This window comes from Canis lupus, chromosome 1 (assembly GCF_048164855.1).
Source record: "Canis lupus baileyi chromosome 1, mCanLup2.hap1, whole genome shotgun sequence".
NCBI classification, from domain to species: Eukaryota; Metazoa; Chordata; class Mammalia; order Carnivora; family Canidae; genus Canis; species Canis lupus.
This window is the reverse complement of record NC_132838.1, coordinates 45674536-45692278: the sequence shown is the minus strand read 5'-3', so window position 1 is coordinate 45692278 and position 17743 is coordinate 45674536. Positions and strand designations below refer to the sequence as shown.

Sequence of the window (17743 nt, the reverse complement as noted above, 5' to 3'; positions counted from 1 at the left end):
CAGCAGAGTCGCAATGATGAAGGCAACAGGGAGTTTGCCGAACAGGGAAGAACCATCAAAGGGAATGGTGTGCAAAGAAATGGAAAAACAAAGGAGTGGGGCCCATACTTTGCCACACCACCCTGCGGCTCCATCCTTCTGAACATCCTTACTTTACACAGTTTGAGAAAGCCACATTGCACATACAGGGAGGAGGGGACTTCCAAAACTCTTTCATTGTGGCAGGCAAGGTTCTAAGTACATTATGTAAATTAATTCATCAGTTTCTCAATTCTCAAAACAATCTTCCTTGAGGAATACACTGCTGTCCCCCTCCTTTTAAAGATGGAAATCCAGAGGCATAGAAACTTCTTTACCATACAAAAACCACTTTGGAAACCGATGGTCATCAGAGGGAGGTGGGGGGTGGTTGGATGAAATAGATGGAGGGCATTAAAAATACTCTCATCTTGACAAGCACCGGGTACCACATAGCTTTCCCCACACATACACCCCGCACAGAATTCTTGAAGCATTTTATCATACACCTGAAACTAGCAACACTGTATGTTTAACTATACCAGAATTTTAAAAAATTTTAAAAACCACTTTGAGGGATGCCTGGGTGGCTCAATGGTTGAATGTCTGCCTTTGGCTCAGATCGTGATCCCCGTGATCCCCGGGTCCTGGGATCATGTCCCTCACTGGGCTCCCCGCAGGGAGCCTGCTTCTCCCTCTGCCTGCGTCTCTGCCTGTCTCTCAGGAATAAATAAATACAATCTTTAAAAAAAAAAAAAAAAAAAAAAAAAAAACACTGAGTTTTAAACTAACAACACACTGCATGAAACCCATCAGTATACTTTAAAGACAATGGGAATCTGTACCTTTTACCAGTTTAAGGGAAGATTTGCAAGCTTATTCACTATGTCACTTTCCAAACCACTAATGACAAGAGAACCTTCAAAATTCCAGTTTTGCCTCTTGTTCCCGATGCAAAGGCATCAGTAATGGGAACTCCTGAAGAGCTACGTCCAAGAGACACAGTCAGAAATCTAACCATGAATTTAAAAGAAACCTCGTAACCCAACACCATGAAAACACAATGAAAGCTGCAGTCCAGATTCTGTTACTCAATCTACAAACCTCATAAATGGAAACAAAGCAGACCAACTTCCAGCTGGAAGGAATGCCTGGAGAGGAGCGGGCCGGATCCCACGGCAGGCGGAATCCAAGACAGGAAACACACCACACGCCCCTGGAAGGGGCACCTCCTGGGGCCACCAGCCTGTATCTACTGGCCCTGGTCTGCGGGCAGGCTTCAGATTGGGAGCTTCTGGCTCTTTCTTAAAATTCTGAACCCAGCCATGAAAATAAAAGCTTTCAAATTCTAGGTTGTTAGGAAGATCCTTGATTCACCTACAATTACAGACATGCCAAGTGTTGACAGGATGAAAGGGAAACAGGCAGAGGTGGGTCAGCTGTGTGACTGCATTACTCGGTGAAGTTGGGTGAAGGGCCCCCACATGTTCCCAACCTTCTTCAACATCGCTGAGATCAGTGAACACCCTCAACTGGACGCAATCCTCCCTGCCCACCACACTGTCACTCACCAAGCCCATTTCACTATCTAGCTCAAGGAAACCCTGTCAGTCCCTAGCCCTCTACACCACTGCCTTTCAGCATCTGCCCTATAACAACTGCTCCTCCTTCCCCCAGCCCAGGCTTCCTACATCCACCCACCACAAACCTACCAGGGGCATGGTTTAAAATGCAAATCTCCTCTGCCAAAAAAGGTGACTTGCTCAAGTGATCTGCTCTTCTGTCACAATGTCTCTTGCCTTTCCTCTCTGCTGGAAGTTCTCTTACTTCAAAGTTTTAAGGTACTTAATACAACCTAAGAGCTCACTAAATGTCTAGTCCATCTTGAAGAGCAGTGTCGGCTTCAGTTCCTTCCTCCTTCTGCAAAAGCCTCAGTGCTCTCTTCAAAGGAATTAATGGGACCAGGTGGACGCAAAGCCTAGCACAGTGCCTGGTAGACACTTCCTGCCAGATTCCCTCCTGTTGTTACTATTCAGTGTTCCAAAGTGTGCAAAGTACTTTCACACGTCAGCTCATTCGACCCTTCTAATAATTCTGACACTTAGGAGGTTACATGAAGAAACTAGGGCTGGTGATGTGTAAGGCTTGCAGAATCAAGGCTAGTTTTTGGCAAGACCTACTGATTCCAAGTCCTGATGCCTTGTCAGGAGTTCTGGCATTGTTTGTTTATAGAAAAGAATTCCTACCCAGCTCTTCCATGAAATTTATCCAACAAAAAGTGTTATTTTATTGCACTTGTGGCCAAATGGCACCATAATGGACTCAAAGGACTTTGGTTTGTGCTATCTCAAATAATTCCTTTAAGTAAACTATCAACTGGCTCATTCATTCACGCCTTCATTTAGCAAATATTTATCATATGGCAATTTGACACCAGGCACTGTGTTTGGTGCTGGAAATCTTCCCTTTCCCTGAGAAATTATGCAAGATTTTCCAACTGAAGCCAACAATGGAATGTACAGACTGCCAGTACCTGAAAAGGTATCTGAATAAACAATGAGTTAAGAGCCAGAAAATATGAATGCTCTTCCTGGCTATGCTCCTACATAATAAGCTCTGTGACCTTAGACAAGGCCCTGGTACTAGAGTTCCTCCTCTATAAAAAAATGGGAAAACTGGCCCATATTATCTTTAAAGTTATTCTGTGCTATGAATTCTAGAGATTTCAGGATTCCACACAATCGGGAAGTTCTCTTGACAATGACGAGTATATTTTATACCACAATCTTATAAAATTTTATTTTTCAGATGACTTAAGTTCTTACACAAAATGACACTTCAATTGAACTTATTAAGCGTTAATATAAGCAAAGCTCTTTAATGGCCTTACTTTCAAGATTCTTGTACCCTTCTCAGCAAATCATGATCAGACGTAAACCTTAGTGCCTTAAAAAGCAGCTTAGGAGGTCCACTACATGTTGGCACACATATCTGATGCCCACCTATAAATTCATACTCCCAGATTCTTCCCTGTAATCAAGTAGAAGACATCTAAGAATCACCCTGAACAGCCAGACATAAGATACAGCAAACTGAAGCACATTCCTATATGCTGACTTATCTGAGAAATCTTCCCCCAAACACTTGCTTCAGAATTTTCTAGAGTCACATAGAAGTGATCCTTTCTTTTCTCACTCACTCTGGGAACCTTAATTGAGCTCCTACTCTGTCAGCCTCTGTGATGGATGCTGAGTAGAGCAACAGAATGAAGCAGGGCCATCACTAGCCCACACTGTGTTTTTGGGTGAATTACAAAAGATGCCCTGTTCCACTAGAGATGGGATTTGGTAAGTGGGGTGCAAACTGGATCTCTGCCTCTACTTGCCCACCAGAGAGGATAACCTTGGGCAGTGAACATGCACAACTGTACAAGGTAGCATAGCTAAATGTGTTTTTAAAAAATCATGCTCTAGTAGAGGCACTGCCTACTGTAAGAAAAAGAGCTTAAATGCCTAAAGATAAGGGGGAAGAAAAGGCTCCTGGAGAAGGTATTTGACTGACACATGAAGGATGTGTGGGTAAACAGCAGATGGGAATCAGTATAAAAAGACTGTAAGCGCAACGTTCATTCATTCCAGATAGTGATCTAGAAATGACAACTTGGAAGTAGTATGATGTGTTTGGCAGTGTGTAGTGCATGTGTGTAAGGAGAGGGCGGGGAACTCAGGGAACAGTCCCTGGACAAGAACGAAAAGGCAGGCAGGAGCCAGATTATGAAGCACCTTATATGGCATGACATGTTAAGGTGTGGAAACGGATTCTGATATCACTAGGGGCTTGTTTTGCCACTGAAAATAAACTCTACCTCAAGAATACTTTGCCATATTGTTTTTACATTTGCCAATCACAAAAAGCTCTGATACCCTAAAGCAACAAGTCTTATCCTATAAGCCAAGCAGGCAAAATCCAATGGAAGAGGCACCAAGTTTTTTTTTTTTGACACTTCATTTTTAGAATATTAAAAACCTTCAAGAATACCAGGAAAGGGGCCACCTGGGTAGCTCAGTGGTTTAGCGTCTGCCTTGGGCTCAGGGTATGATCCTGGAGTCCTGGTATCGAGTCCCACATCCACCTCCCTTCATAGAGCCTGCTTCTCCTTCTGCCTGTGTCTCTGCCTCTCTCTTGCTCTCTCTCATGAATAAATAAAATCTTTAAAAAAAAAAAAAAAGAATACCAGGAATGATCTTTAAATATGTATATACTCAAGTTCTATTGGTTATGTTCAAATTATAAGCCTAGTAATTGACACCTTTTATTCAGAGCCTAGGTCTGAAATATTTATAGCATATGGTCTGCACCTGTAAGAAACTTGTTAAGACTTATTTTAAAAACTTCTAGGGACGCCCCAGCTTAAACCATTGGAGAGGGAATTGGTGATAGCCAGGTGTTATCCATTAAAATAATTTTGTCAGCAGCATTTGTGAAACAGGAGGTAGAATGGGTGAACGATCATAAGATGGGAACCCAAGACCTTCACCACCTAGAAATAAACGTCTTATCAGGGCCCAAGGCTGCCTGGAAGATTTCAGGGGAAGCCAGGCTGCCTGTTACAGGGTCGGGGCGGAGGCAACGCAGAAAAACCTCCCCAGGCACAGAACGAGTTTCAGAGCCAAGCAGCCTCCTCGCTCTCCCTCTCCCCAATTAAATAAAGTCACCCCCATTTTGCTAGTTTAAAAAGTAAGAAGGGGCCGAAGCTCATCCATACTAAGTTTCACCGTTTCTTAAAGATAGACTCCCCTGGGCAATCTTACTCCGCGCCTCCAGGCGGCTGTCCGCAGTCAATTGTGGGAAGAAAGGACTCTTTTCTTCCTTAACTGGTTTTGGTGAATATGATCCATTTGGGACACAATGTGTCGGCTTTCCCAGAAACTTGGCACCTCGCTCCCCCCCCAGTCCCCAGGAGCAGGGCCCGTCGGGGCGCTCCGCGGGGTGGGGCGGGCGCGGAGGGGCTGGTGCCCCCCCCCCAGCCCCCGGCTCTCCCCGACGCCCCCCTACCCCCTCCCCAGGAGCAGGGCCCGTCGGGGACACTCGGTGGGGCAGCCGCGGAGAGGCTGGTGCCCCCCCCGCCCCCGGCTCTCCCCGATGCCTCCCTCCCCCCCAGGAGCAGGGCCCGGCGGGCGCGGAGGGCGCGGAGCGGCCGGTGCCCCCCCACCGCTCTCCCCGACGCCCCCTCCCCAGCCCGCAGGCCCCAGCGCCGGGGGGCCCGCGCCTCTGCAAGCTGAGCCTCCGCGGGCCGCGACCTGCTCCCCGGCCCCTCCCCGGGCTCCGCCGCGCGCCCCCACGACGGCTCGGCCCGGCCCGGCCCGGGAGCCCTGCGCGCCCGCGGCGCCCGGCGGAGGAGAGCGGTGCCCGCGCTGCCGCCGTCCGCGGGGTCCGCGGGGTCCGCGGGGTCCGCGGGGTCCGCGGGGTCCGCGGGGTCCGCGTCCCGCTCCCGCCCCCCACCCAGCTCCCTCCCGGGGTAAGGGGGCGCCGCGCGGGGAAACAAAGCGGAGCGGAGGGGAGGCGGGACGGCGGGCCGGGCCGCCCGCAGAGGAGGCGGCCGCCGGGAGCGGCGACGGGGCAGGGGCAGGGGCCGGGGCAGGGACCGGGGCAGGGACCGGGGCCGGGGCGCACCCTCCCGCCCGCCGCCGCCCGCGCCCCTTACCTCGGCTCCAGCGCCCGCCGCCCGCCGGCCTCCCGGCTGCTCCCGCCCCGCCCGCTGCGCCCCCGGCCCGGGGCCCCGCGGGCACGCCGGCGGCGCGGGGCTCGAGAGGTCGCCGCGTCCCTCGGTCCTCCCGGCGGCCGCGGCGGCCCTCGCCCTGCGCGCAGCGCCTGTGGCGGCGAGAGGGGCCGCGCCTCCTCCCGGGCCGCTCGGCCCGCCTCCCTCCCCGCCCAGCCCTCCCCTCCGCCCCGGCCCCTCCTCGGCCCCTCCCCGGCCCGCGCCGAGCCCCCGCCGCCCGGCCCCGACCGTCGCCTCGCGGGCTGGCTCAGGGACGCGCCCAGCGCGCACAGCGGCCCTCCCCGGCTCTCCGCGCCCCCCCGAGCCCGGGCTCCAGGGCCTTCCCCGGGGAGCTGAGCCCGGCGAGGACGGCCCTCGGGTACCCCGGGGACAGCAGCGGGACGAGCCCCCGGTCTCGTCGAGGGAGGCCGGCGACGCCTGAGTGGAGACCGGAGGGCGCGCGGGAATCCGGACCTTGGAGCTGGAGACGCTGAGGGGTGTAGGAGAGAGTCCGAGTAACCCCGAGGGTCGGGAGGCGCGGGGAGGGCTGCGGGCCTCCACGCGGCCCCCTGCGGAGGACAGGGAAGGGGAGATGTGGTCCAGGTGGGGTCCCCCGAGGAGCAGGCGCCCAGACGCGCCGAGCCTGGAAGGACTTCTTAGGGGAAATGGCTGTGGGATTGAATGGGGAAGGGAGAGAGCACGCTTTATGCACGCGGGATCCCAGTGAGGGAAAGACGGAAGCAGTCCCCCTCGCCCCCCTGCAGTCTAAGGAGGATCATCCTGAGTCCTCCATTCCCAATTCTCCTTGGGACCCACCTGCCCAGCATCCATGTCTCTGCCACTCCTTGGCTGGGAAGTGTGGCCGTGGACACAGCCCCAGAGATGAATTTCAGAGTACAAAAGCCAGGGCCTTTCTTTGGTCAATTAAGCTCCAAGGCAGCCGGAGGAAGATTCTCACAGCTGCCCACAATCTAGAAGACAAACTGAATCAACTCTCCCACGCACAGATACAGATTTTTAAATGAAGCCCCAAGGGTTCGCTGGGATCAGATGGGCCCGGCTCTCCATCTTCCCCTGATACAGGCTCTGCTCGCTGAACTGGTAACTGACCCCTTCCCACCTCCGTAGGCTCTCCCTGGCCCTGTCGCCACACCTGCACAGGTGCACCTCTACTTAGGAAAACGCCTCCTGGCTCCACTCATCCTTCAATACTCAATTCAACCATCACCTCCTCTGAGGAGCTTTTCCCACTTAGCTCATGACTTATTTCTGACCTACCACAATGGGGTCTTTTTTTTTTTTTTAAGTATAGTTTCCCCCTTCTGATATTGCCATTTCTCCACACTATTTTATAAAATTTATTTTTTCCCAATTTTACAAGTAATATGTTCATTGCACAAACTTGGAAAAATACACACAACCCAAATACCTCCAACTTGCCCAGGCTTCTAGGGACCGCTTTTTAAAGCCGATTAACCAGAGTCTGAGCCCCCATTTCATGTGTTTCAGTAGGTGTCCAGTCAGGAGGGAGAAACCACATAGCAATTAAACAGTGAAAGTTTAATATAACGAATCTTTAACTACAACAGGATTTGGAGCAATGAGGGATTGGCAAGTGAGAAGTAAAGAGAGCTCAAAAGAAAATAGGCATAACAAATACAAGGATTTAGGAGCAGCCACTGCGCCTAGGGCTGAGATAGAGCACCAAAGGATGAGCCTCCTGCTTTGCCAGACTTGCGCCCACACCCTCCTGGAGAGAGCATGGCCATGGCTCACTGAATGGCAGAGAAGTCACTATGTTGTCAGGCCAGGGAACTTGTTGGAAATCCACACTCTGCAATTTTCTAATAATCTCCCCCTGAGGTTGTGAGAAAAGCTGCTCACAGAGAGGTATCTCATGGAAGGATTTCACTGCAAAATCACCCAAAAAGCAAGGTGCTGGGAGAAGCTGCTGGCTGCCTGCACTGCAGGATCCTGGTGCTGGAGAAACTGCCCAAAATACAGAAGCTGGCCAAGCAAGGGTGTGGCAGCCAGCAGGCAGCACTCTGTCCTCCTGCAGTATCTCCTCCACACCCCATACTGACATTTAACAAGCCAGCTGGCAGAGGAAATTCTATAAAAGGCCCAGATCCATTTTTACAGAGAAGCCAAAAGGGTGAGTTTGGAACAGATGGGCAATGAGTTGGTAACCAGCATGCTATGCAACCTCAAAAAGTCCAGGTGTTGTCATTTCCCCTCCCAAAATACGCCTCCATGTTCCAGATGAACACTGTCATGTTTACAGATCTTGTCCCCTCAGCTGGCCTTGTTGTTCCTGACGGTAGTGCCCTCTCCTGTAAGCTGTCTCAGCATTTCCTCTCTACAGCATTGCCCCACATGGAGGCAGGGACACCTTCTCCCCTCGTTCCTCAGAGCACAGCTATGGCCAAGTTGTCAGGCTCAACCAAATCAAATAGAAGGCTTAGGGAAATGGGGAGTACAGAAAGGAAAAGAAAAAAAGTTAAGACCTAATAATGGTCCCCAAAATGTGAAACCATTCACAGAACTCCCTAAAGGGTGTCTCTCTCCTTAGCTGGAGTCCCGTGCAGACAACCAGCATGTGCCCCCCACCAGAGTCTAGGCCCCCCCACCAATGCCACGAGGGCCTAGCAAGAAAGAGACAAGTTTCTCTTCACCTTCACGGAGTCCTGCTCCATTAAATACAGAATAATCTGCAGAGATGCAGCTCTGTCTGCAATAAAGACAAACTTACATGTTATGTTAAGAAGAGAAACTTTGTCCCCCAATAACTAAACTCATTTATTAATCCACTTCTGGAGTGGAGTGCCACTCAGCACCTGGCACTGTAGATCATTGCAATCTGAGGGAGATAGATAGTAAACAAACCATTTTACATATAGTTCTTTTTTATATCTTTGCTAAAGATGCAGAGAATATAATAATGAGAGTTAACATAGCCAAAAGGAATTAGAGAGGAAGCCCTGGAAAAAGCAACATTTAGCTGAGCTCTGAAGGATGACTGAGTTGGAATATTCTAGAAAAGGGAAATGGTGAATTTGAGGTTCTGAGGTGGGAAAGAGCTGGACCCATCTGAAGAAAGGCTTTAAGGACAGAGCCACAGGAGATGAGGCCAAAGAGGCAAATAAAAGGCAGTCACGCATGCTCATGTAGGCATGTTAAGAATTTTGGATTTTATCCTTCCAACAATGAGAACCCACTGGAGGATTTTAAGCACCAGTCTAGCTGGGGGTGGAGAAAAGACTGAAGAGTACATCTGGGAAGGGCATGGGGAGAATATGAGACTAGGGTTCAGAGCAAAGGTTGAGCCTAGAAACAGAGACTGAAAAGTAACTGGCCTGTAGAAATAAAGCATAGCCCTGGGTGTGGCTGAAGTGCCCCAGGTAAAGATTGTTGACAGAAGAGACAAAACTCTCTCAAGGTGGGGTTGAGTGAGCAAAGAGAAAGAAGATCCAGGGGGATGCAGCACAATCAAGAAGTTACTTTGGACTATCTTCATTATCTGGCAAGACTGGCTTCCCTGTAGAAGAACCAAAGGCCTGATCAAAGCAAATCTATTCCCAAAGATAAATTCAAATTTCCAGGCGTGGCAAAGACAAGAACAGCATGAAGTTTTTAAAAAGGCAGCCGCATTCTCCTCACCATCCACTCACTTTATGGCCATCAAAACTAATCAGCCAGAGTTTCCTATCCTTTTCTAAAAAGTTGAAAATAATATTAGCTATAATCCCACTTCCTAGAAATACCCATGTCATTATTGTCTCTGGTGGAATCTTTACTTAAATTACCCAAATCTAAACTCGAAGTAAAAGGTCATCCCCAATTCACCTTTTTCTCCACATCTCTTGGCACATAGAAGGTCCCCGGCCGTGTTTACAGAAATGAGTTTCATCTCTAAACTCTTTCCAGGGCTATGCAGTATTTCTGATAGAAGGACACTGAGCAGGGCACCTGGGTGGCTCAGTTGGTTAAGTGTCTGCCTTTGGCTCAGGTAATGATCCCAGGGTCCTGGGATGGAGCCCTGCATCCGGCTCCCAGCTTATGGGGGAATCTGCTTCTCCCTCTCCCTCTGGCCCCTGCTTGTGCTCTCTCTCTTTCAAATAAAATAAATAAAATAAATAAAATAAAATAAAATAAAATAAAATAAAATAAAATAAAATAAAATAAAATAAAATAAAATAAAATAAAAAGAGGGACACTGAGCTAATGACATCAACCAGCAAATCATCCCTGCCAAGTTCTATGTCAACAAAAGTTTTCTTAAAACACCTTTCTTGGGTGGCCTAGGTGGCTCAGCGGTTTAGCGCCGCCTTCAGCCCAGGGTCCTGGGATTGAGTCCCATATCGGGCTCCCTGCATGGCGCCTGCTTCTCCCTCTGCCTGTGTCTCTGCCTCTCTCTGTCTCTTTCTCTGTGTCTCTCATGAATAAATAAATAAAATTTAAAAAAATAAAATAAAACACCTTTCTCACTTTGGGAAGATTATTTTTTCTAAGTTTTTGCTCCTTTTTCTTTCTTTCCCAGCACCTGAGGAAAGATGTCTTCCTGCCATGTAAAGCCTCTGCTGCAGCCTAGAACCCACTGGCTACAAAAACAATACCACGCACACACGCAACACCCCTCAAGAATGACTGTGTTTAATACATATCTCCACAGAGCTCAAAAGCAGTATTACAGCCTGTTCGTGGGCAAAAATGAGGATTCCAGCAGAAGTTACTTCCACTAAGTGCCCTTCTATTACTTCATGCCCTTAACATTAATGGGCTACTGGCATTGTCCATCCCAGCAACCCCAGGATCTAGTAGAGAAGCAAAGACCACAATGGCTCCAGTCCAGCTGTCTCTCCAGCATCTACAGGCCACTCTGCCAATGTGTCAGGCTAATTCTGGACAAGTTGAGATTTCTAGAAGTTAGCCTTTTCAAGGAAGGCCACATCTCTCCTTTCTGAAGATTAACTTGGTCACTTATAAATGGGTCTTTCCTCTGGCTGCTCGAAAACTTGCACGATTTACTTCACTGCATTTTTCAACTCCTGAAAGAAAGAAAGCAGTAGGGGTGATTATAATCCCAAATAGTTGTGTTTAACCCCAAACTCTAGATCCACCTTCTAGATCCATCGCCTTAAAATCATTTGCGTGTGTGTATGGTGTGTAGTTGAGAAGTAGAGTCATGCACTATGTGTGTGCTCACCTGCACACATGAGTGATGGATCTTCTTTCTCCTGAAATCAGTTTTCCTTCACACTGCCAAGTTCATAGGGCCCAACTTTTTTTAAATCTTTTTTTTCTTTCTTTGTTTTAAATTTTAATCCAATGTACTTAACATAGCGTTATATTAGTTTCAGGTGTACAATATAGGGATTCAACAATTCAGTACATTACTGAGTGCTCATCATGGTGAGTGTATTATCCCCTTCACCTGTTTCACCCATCCCCCCACCCAACTCCCCTCTGGTAACTACCAGTTTGTTCTCTGTAGTTAAGAGTCTGGTTTTTTGTGTTTCTTTTTTTCTTTGTTTTGTTTCTTAAATTCTGCATATGAGTGAAATCATATGATATTTGTTTTTCTCTAACCTATTTCACTGAGCCTTATACCCTATAGCTCCATCGATGCAGTTGCAAATGGCAAGATCTCATCTTTTTTATGGCTGAATAATAGTCCATTGTATGTATACCACATCTTCATCCATTCACCTATCGGTGGACACTTGGGCTGCTTTTATATCTTGGCCGTTGTAAATAATGCTGCAATAAACATAGGGGTACATATATCTTTTCGAATTAATGTTTTTGTTTTCTTTGAGCACATACCCAGTAGTGGAATTACTGGATCATATGGTAATTCTATTTGTAATGTTTGAGGAACCCCCATACTGTTTTCCAGAGTGGTTGCACCAGTTTGCATTCCCATGAACAATGCTCAAGGGTTCTTTTTCTCACATCTTAGGCAATACCTGCTGTTTCCTGTGTTTTTTATTTTACCCATTCTGACAAGTGGGAGGTACTATCTCATTATGGTTTTGATTTGCATTTCCCTGATGATGAGTGATGTAGAACATCTCTTCATGTATCTATTGGCCATCTGTATGTCTTCTTCAGAGAAATTCTGTTCATGTTTTCTGCCCATTTTTTAATTGGATTGTTTGTTTCTTGGGTGTTGAGTTGTGTAAGTTCTTTATATATTTTGGATATTAACCTTTCATTAGATATGTCATTTGCAAATATCTTCTCCCATTCAGTAAGTTGCCTTTTAGTTTAGTTTTTCTTTTTTTCTTTTAGAATTTATTTTCCAAAATGTCTACAATGAACATGAATTACTTTTGTAAACAAGAAAAATAGTTACCAAAAAAAAAACCCTTAAATATCATACTGAGCCAAATTGAACAGCCTTTCTATTGTTTTTTTTTATTATTTTTTTTAATTTATATAAATTTTAGACAGCTAATATACAGTGCAGTATTGGTTTCTGGAGTAGAATTCAGTGATTCATCACTTACATACAACACCCTGGTGCTCATCATAAGTGCCCCCCTTAATCCCTATGACCCATCTAGCTCATCCCCTACCCCCTCCTCCATCAACTAACTCTCATTTGTTCTCTATTGCTAAAAGTGTCATATGGCTTATTTCTCTCTTTTTTTAATTTTTCCCCTTCCCATACGTTCATCTATTTTCTTTCTTACATTTCACATATGAGTGAAATCATACGGTATTTGTCTTTCTCTGACTTATTTCACTTAGCATAATACACTCTAGCTCCTTCCATGTCATTGTAAATGGCAAGATTTCATTCTTTTTGATGGCCAAGTAATATTCAAGTGTGTGTGTGTGTGTGTGTGTGTGTGTATCCCACATCTTCTTTATCTATTCATCTATCCATGACATTTGGATGGACATTGGGGCTCTCTCCATAGTTTGGCTATTGTTGATAATGCTGCTATAAACATCGGGGTGCATGTACACCTTCCAATCCATATTTTTGTATCCTTTGGGTAAATACCTAATAGTACAATTGCTGGATCATAGGGTAGTTCTATTTTTACCTTTTTGAGGAATCCCCATATTGTTCTCCAGAGTGGCTGCACCAGTTTGCATTCCCACCAACAGTACAAAAGGGTTTCCCTTTCTCTGCATCCTTGCCAACCCCCATTGTTTCTTGTGTTGTTAATTTTAGCCATTCTGACAGATGTTAGGTAGTATCTCATAGTTTAGTTTATTGATTGTTTCCTTCACAGTGTAGAAGCTTTTGTTTTTTTATGAAGTCTCAGTAATTCATTTTTCCTTTTGTTTCCCTTGCCTATGGTGACATGTCTAGTAAGAAGCTGTTACAGCCAAAGGTCAAAGAGGTTTCTGCTTGTGTTCTCTAGGATTTTGATGGTTTCCTATCTCATACTAAAGTCTTTTATCCATTTTGAATTTGTTTTTGTGTATGATGTAAGAAAGTGATCCAGTTTCATTTTTTCTGCATGTTGCTGACCAGTTTTCCCAACATCTTTTGTTAAAGAGACTTTTTTTAAAAAGATTTTATTTATTTATTTATTTATTTGTTTGTTTGTTTGTTTATTTGTTTATTTATGAGAGAGAAAGAGAGAGAGAGCATGAGCAGGGGGAGGAGCAGAGGGAGAGGGAGACACTGAGCAGGGAGCCCCGACGTGGGGCTCGATCTCAAGACACAGGGATCATGACCAGAGCCGAAGGCACATATTTAACCAACTGAACCACCCAGGCACCCCAAAGAGGCTATCTTTTTTTTACTGGATATTCTTTCCTGGTTTGTTGAGGATTAGTTGACCATATAGTTGTGGGTGCCTTTTAATTTTGTTGATTGTTTCCTTTGATGTGCAGAAAATTTTTTTTTTTTGAAACTTTTTATGTAATCCCAGTAGTTTATTTTTGCTTTTGTTTTCCTTGCCTCAGGAAACATACATAGAAAAAAGTTGCTATGGCTGATGCCAGAGACATTACTACTGCCTGTGCTCTCTTTTAGGATTTTTATGGTTTCAGGTCTCACATTTAGGTCTTTCATCCATTTTGAATCTATTTTTGTTTATGGTGTAAGAAAGTGGTCCAGTTTCCCCAACACCATTTATTGGATATTTCCATTGGATATTCTTCCCTGTTTTGTCAAAGATTAATTGACCACATAATTGTGAGTTTATTTCTGAGTTTCCTATTCTGTTCCACTGATCTATGTGTCTCTTGTTGTGCCAGTTCCATACTATTTTGATTACTACAGCTTTGTATTATATCTTGAAATTGGGATTGTGATACTTCCAGTTTTGTTTTTCTTTTTCAAAATTGTTTTGGTTATTCTGTGTCTTTTGTGATTCCTCGCAAATTTTAGGATTGTTAGTGCTAGCTCTGTGACAATGCTGTTGGTATTTTGATGGGGACTCCTAAAGACTGCTATGGGTACTATGGACATTTTAACAATATTCATCCTTTTAATCTATGAACATGGAATGCCTAACTATTTGTTTGTATCATTTTTACTTTCTTTCATCAGTGTTTTATAATTATCAGAGGTCTTTCACCTCTTTGATTAGGTTTATTCCTAGGTATTTTATTATTTTTGGTGTAATCATAAATGGGACTGTTTTCTTAATTTCCCTTTCTGCCATTTCATAAGTAGTATATAGAAATGAGATGCAAGTACATTGATTTTGTATGCTGTAAACTTATTGAATACATTTATCAGTTCTAGTAATTTTTTTGTGGAATATTTAGGGTTTTCTATATACAGTACCCTGTCATCTGCAAATAGTGAAACTTACCAATTTGTGTGGCTTTTATTTCTTTTTCTTGTCTGACTGCGATGGCTAAGACTTCCAGTACTATTTTGAATGAAAGTGGTGTGAGTAAACATCCTTGTCTTGTGCCTGACCTTATGGAAAAGCTGTTTTTTTTTTTTTAATTTATTTTTTATTGGTGTTCAATTTACCAACATACAGAATAACCCCCAGTGCCCGTCACCCATTCACTCCCACCCCCTGCCCTCCTCCCCTTCTACCACCCCTAGTTTGTTTCCCAGAGTTAGCAGTCTTTACGTTCTGTCTCCCTTTCTGATATTTCCCACACATTTCTTCCCCCTTCCCTTATATTCCCTTTCACTATTATTTATATTCCCCACATGAATGAGAACATATAATGTTTTCCTTCTCCGACTGACTTACTTCACTCAGCATAATACCCTCCAGGGAAAAGCTGTTTTGCACCATTAAGGATGATGTTAGCTGTGAGTTCTTCTTAAATGACCTTTATTATATTGAAGTATGTTCCCCCTAAACCTACTTTGTTGAGAGTTTTTGTCATGAATGGGTGTTGAACTCTGTCAAATGCTTCTTCTGCCTCTATGAAAATCATCATATGGTTTTTATCCTTTCTCTTGTTGAAATGAGGTGTCGCACTGATTGATTTGCAAATATTGAACCATCCATACATCTCAGGAATAAATTCCACTTGATCATGATGAATGCATTTTTAAATATATTGATTCAGTTTGCTAGTGTTTTGTTGAGTTTGTTGAGAATTTTTACATCTATGTTTATCAGAGATATTGGCCTACAGTTCTCTTTTTTGGTAGTATATTTATATACTTGGTTTTGGTATCAGGGCAATACTGGCCTCGTAGAATAAATTTAGAAGCTTTTCTTCCTATTCTACTTTTTGGACTAGTTTGAGAATAATAGGTATTAAATTTTCTTCAAATGTTTGGTAGAATTCACCTGTGAAGCCATCTGGCACTGTTTGTTGGGAGGGTTTTTTTTTTTATTACTGATTCAATTTCTTTGCTGGTAATTGGTCTGTTCAAATTTTCTATTTCTTCCTGATTCAGTTTTGGAAGATTTTATGTTTTTATGAATTTATCCATTTTTTCTAGGTTGTCCAAATTGTTGGGATATAACTTTTCCATATAAATTTTTTGCTAATATTCTCTTACAATCCTTTGTATTTCTGTGGTGTTGGTTTTTATTTCTCCTCTGTCATTTCTCTCTCTGATGAGTCTAGCTAGTTTATCAGTTTTGTTGATCTTTTGAAAGAACCAGGTGGTGGTTTCGTTGTTCTGTTCTACTGGGTTTCTTTGTTTCTATTTCATTTATTTCTCCTCTAGTCTTTAAAATTTCCTTCTACTGGTATTAGATTATAGGGTTTATTCTTTTTTATTCCTAGCTCCTTTGGGGGTAGGTTAAGTTGGTTGAGATGTTTCTTGCTTCTTGAGGTAGGCCTGTTTTGCTATTAACTTCCTTCTTAGAACAACTTTTGCTGCATCCCAAAGATTTTTTGAGCCATTGTGTTTTCATTTTCATTTGTCTCTAAGTATTTTTTATTTCATCTTTGATTTCTTAGTTGACACATTCACTGTTTAGTAGCATGTCATGTAACCTCCATGTATTTGTGTTCTTTCCAAATTTTTTTCTTCTGATTGATTTCTAGTTTCATAGTGCTATGGTCCAAAGAGATACATGGTATGACTCCAGTTTTTTTTTTTTTTTTAATTTGCTGAGGTATGTTTTGTAGCCTAATATGTGATCTATTCCAGAGAATGTTCCATTCTCTGCACTTGAAAATGATGTGTATCCTCCTGTTTTAGGATGGAATGTTCTAAATCTATCTGTTAAATCCATCTGGTCCAATGTATCATTCAGAGCCACCATTTCCTTGATTTTCTGTTTGGATGACCTCTGTATGGATGTAAATGGAGTGTTAGTGTCCCCTACTATTATTGTATTACTATTGATTAGTTCCTGTATGTTTGTTATTAGCTGCTTTTTGGATTTGGGTGCTCACGTGTTGGGTGCATAAATATTTACAATTGTTATATCTATATCTTCTTGCTGGATTATTCCCTTTATGATTATATAGTGTCCTTTTCTTTCTATTTTTTTTAGATTTTATTTATTTATTCATGAAAGACACACAGGGAGAGGCAGAGACATAGGCAGAGGGAAAAGGCAGGCAGAGGGCTCCCTGCAGGGAGCCTGATGTGGGACTCAATCCCAGGACTCCAAGATCACACCATGAGCCAAAGGCAGATGCTCAACTGCTGAGCCACCCAGGCATCCCTATAGTGTCCTTCTTTCTCTTTTATTATAATCTGTTTTAAAGTCCATTTTGTCTGATATAAGTATTGCTACTCTGGCTTTTTTTTCCACTGCCATTTGCATGAAAAATGCTCTTCTATCCTTCGCATTCAATCTGCATCTGTCTTTCGCTCTAAAATGAGTCTCTTGTAGGCAACATATAGATGGGCCTTCCTTTTTTATCCATTCTGTCACCCTGTGTCTTTTGATTAGAGCATTTAGTCCATTTACACTCCAAAGTAGTTATTGACAGGTATGTACTTGTTGACATTTTGTTACTTGTTTTATGATAGTTTTTGCAGTTCTTCTCTGTCCCTTTCTTCTCTTGCTCTCTTCTCTCAAGGTTCACTGGCATTCTTTCTTTCTTTTCTTCTTTTCTTCTTTCTCTCTCTCTTTTATGTAAAGATTTTATTTATTTATTTATTTATTTATTTATTTATTTATTTATGAGAGAGAGAGAGAAAGAGTGAGAAGGGAGAGGGGCAGGGGGTGAGAGAGAGAGGGAGAGAAGCAGACTCCCTGCTGAGCGTGGAGTTCAATGTGGGGCATAATCTCACAACCCTGAGATCATGACCTGAGCCAAAATTAAGAGTCGGACCCTCAACCAACTAAGCCACTCAAGCAGCTCTCTTTCTTTCTTCTTCTTTTTCTTTCTTTCTTTCTTTCTTTCTTTCTTTCTTTCTTTCTTTCTTTCTTTTTCTTCTTTCTTTCTTAAGGTTTATTTATTTTGAGAGAGAGAGAAAAAAATGGGGAGGGAGAGGAGATCTCAAGCAAAATCCCTGATCAGCTTGGAGCCCAAAAATACAGGGCTCAATCTCACAACCCTGAGATCATGACCCAAGGTGAAACCAAGAGTCAGATGCTCAACTGA

The 17743-nt window shown here is 44.2% G+C and overlaps 1 protein-coding gene across 1 annotated transcript in view; it reads right to left on the bottom strand.

Annotated features, from left to right (window-relative positions):
* Nucleotides 1–5737, bottom strand: part of TIAM2 (TIAM Rac1 associated GEF 2) — a 217946-nt gene extending 212209 nt beyond the window's left edge. Inside the window, exon 1 of the mRNA XM_072828504.1 lies at nt 5723–5737. The gene's annotated coding sequence lies outside the window, so the exon portion shown is untranslated. The remainder of the gene's footprint in view (nt 1–5722) is intronic.
* Nucleotides 5738–17743: the final 12006 nt, after the last annotated feature.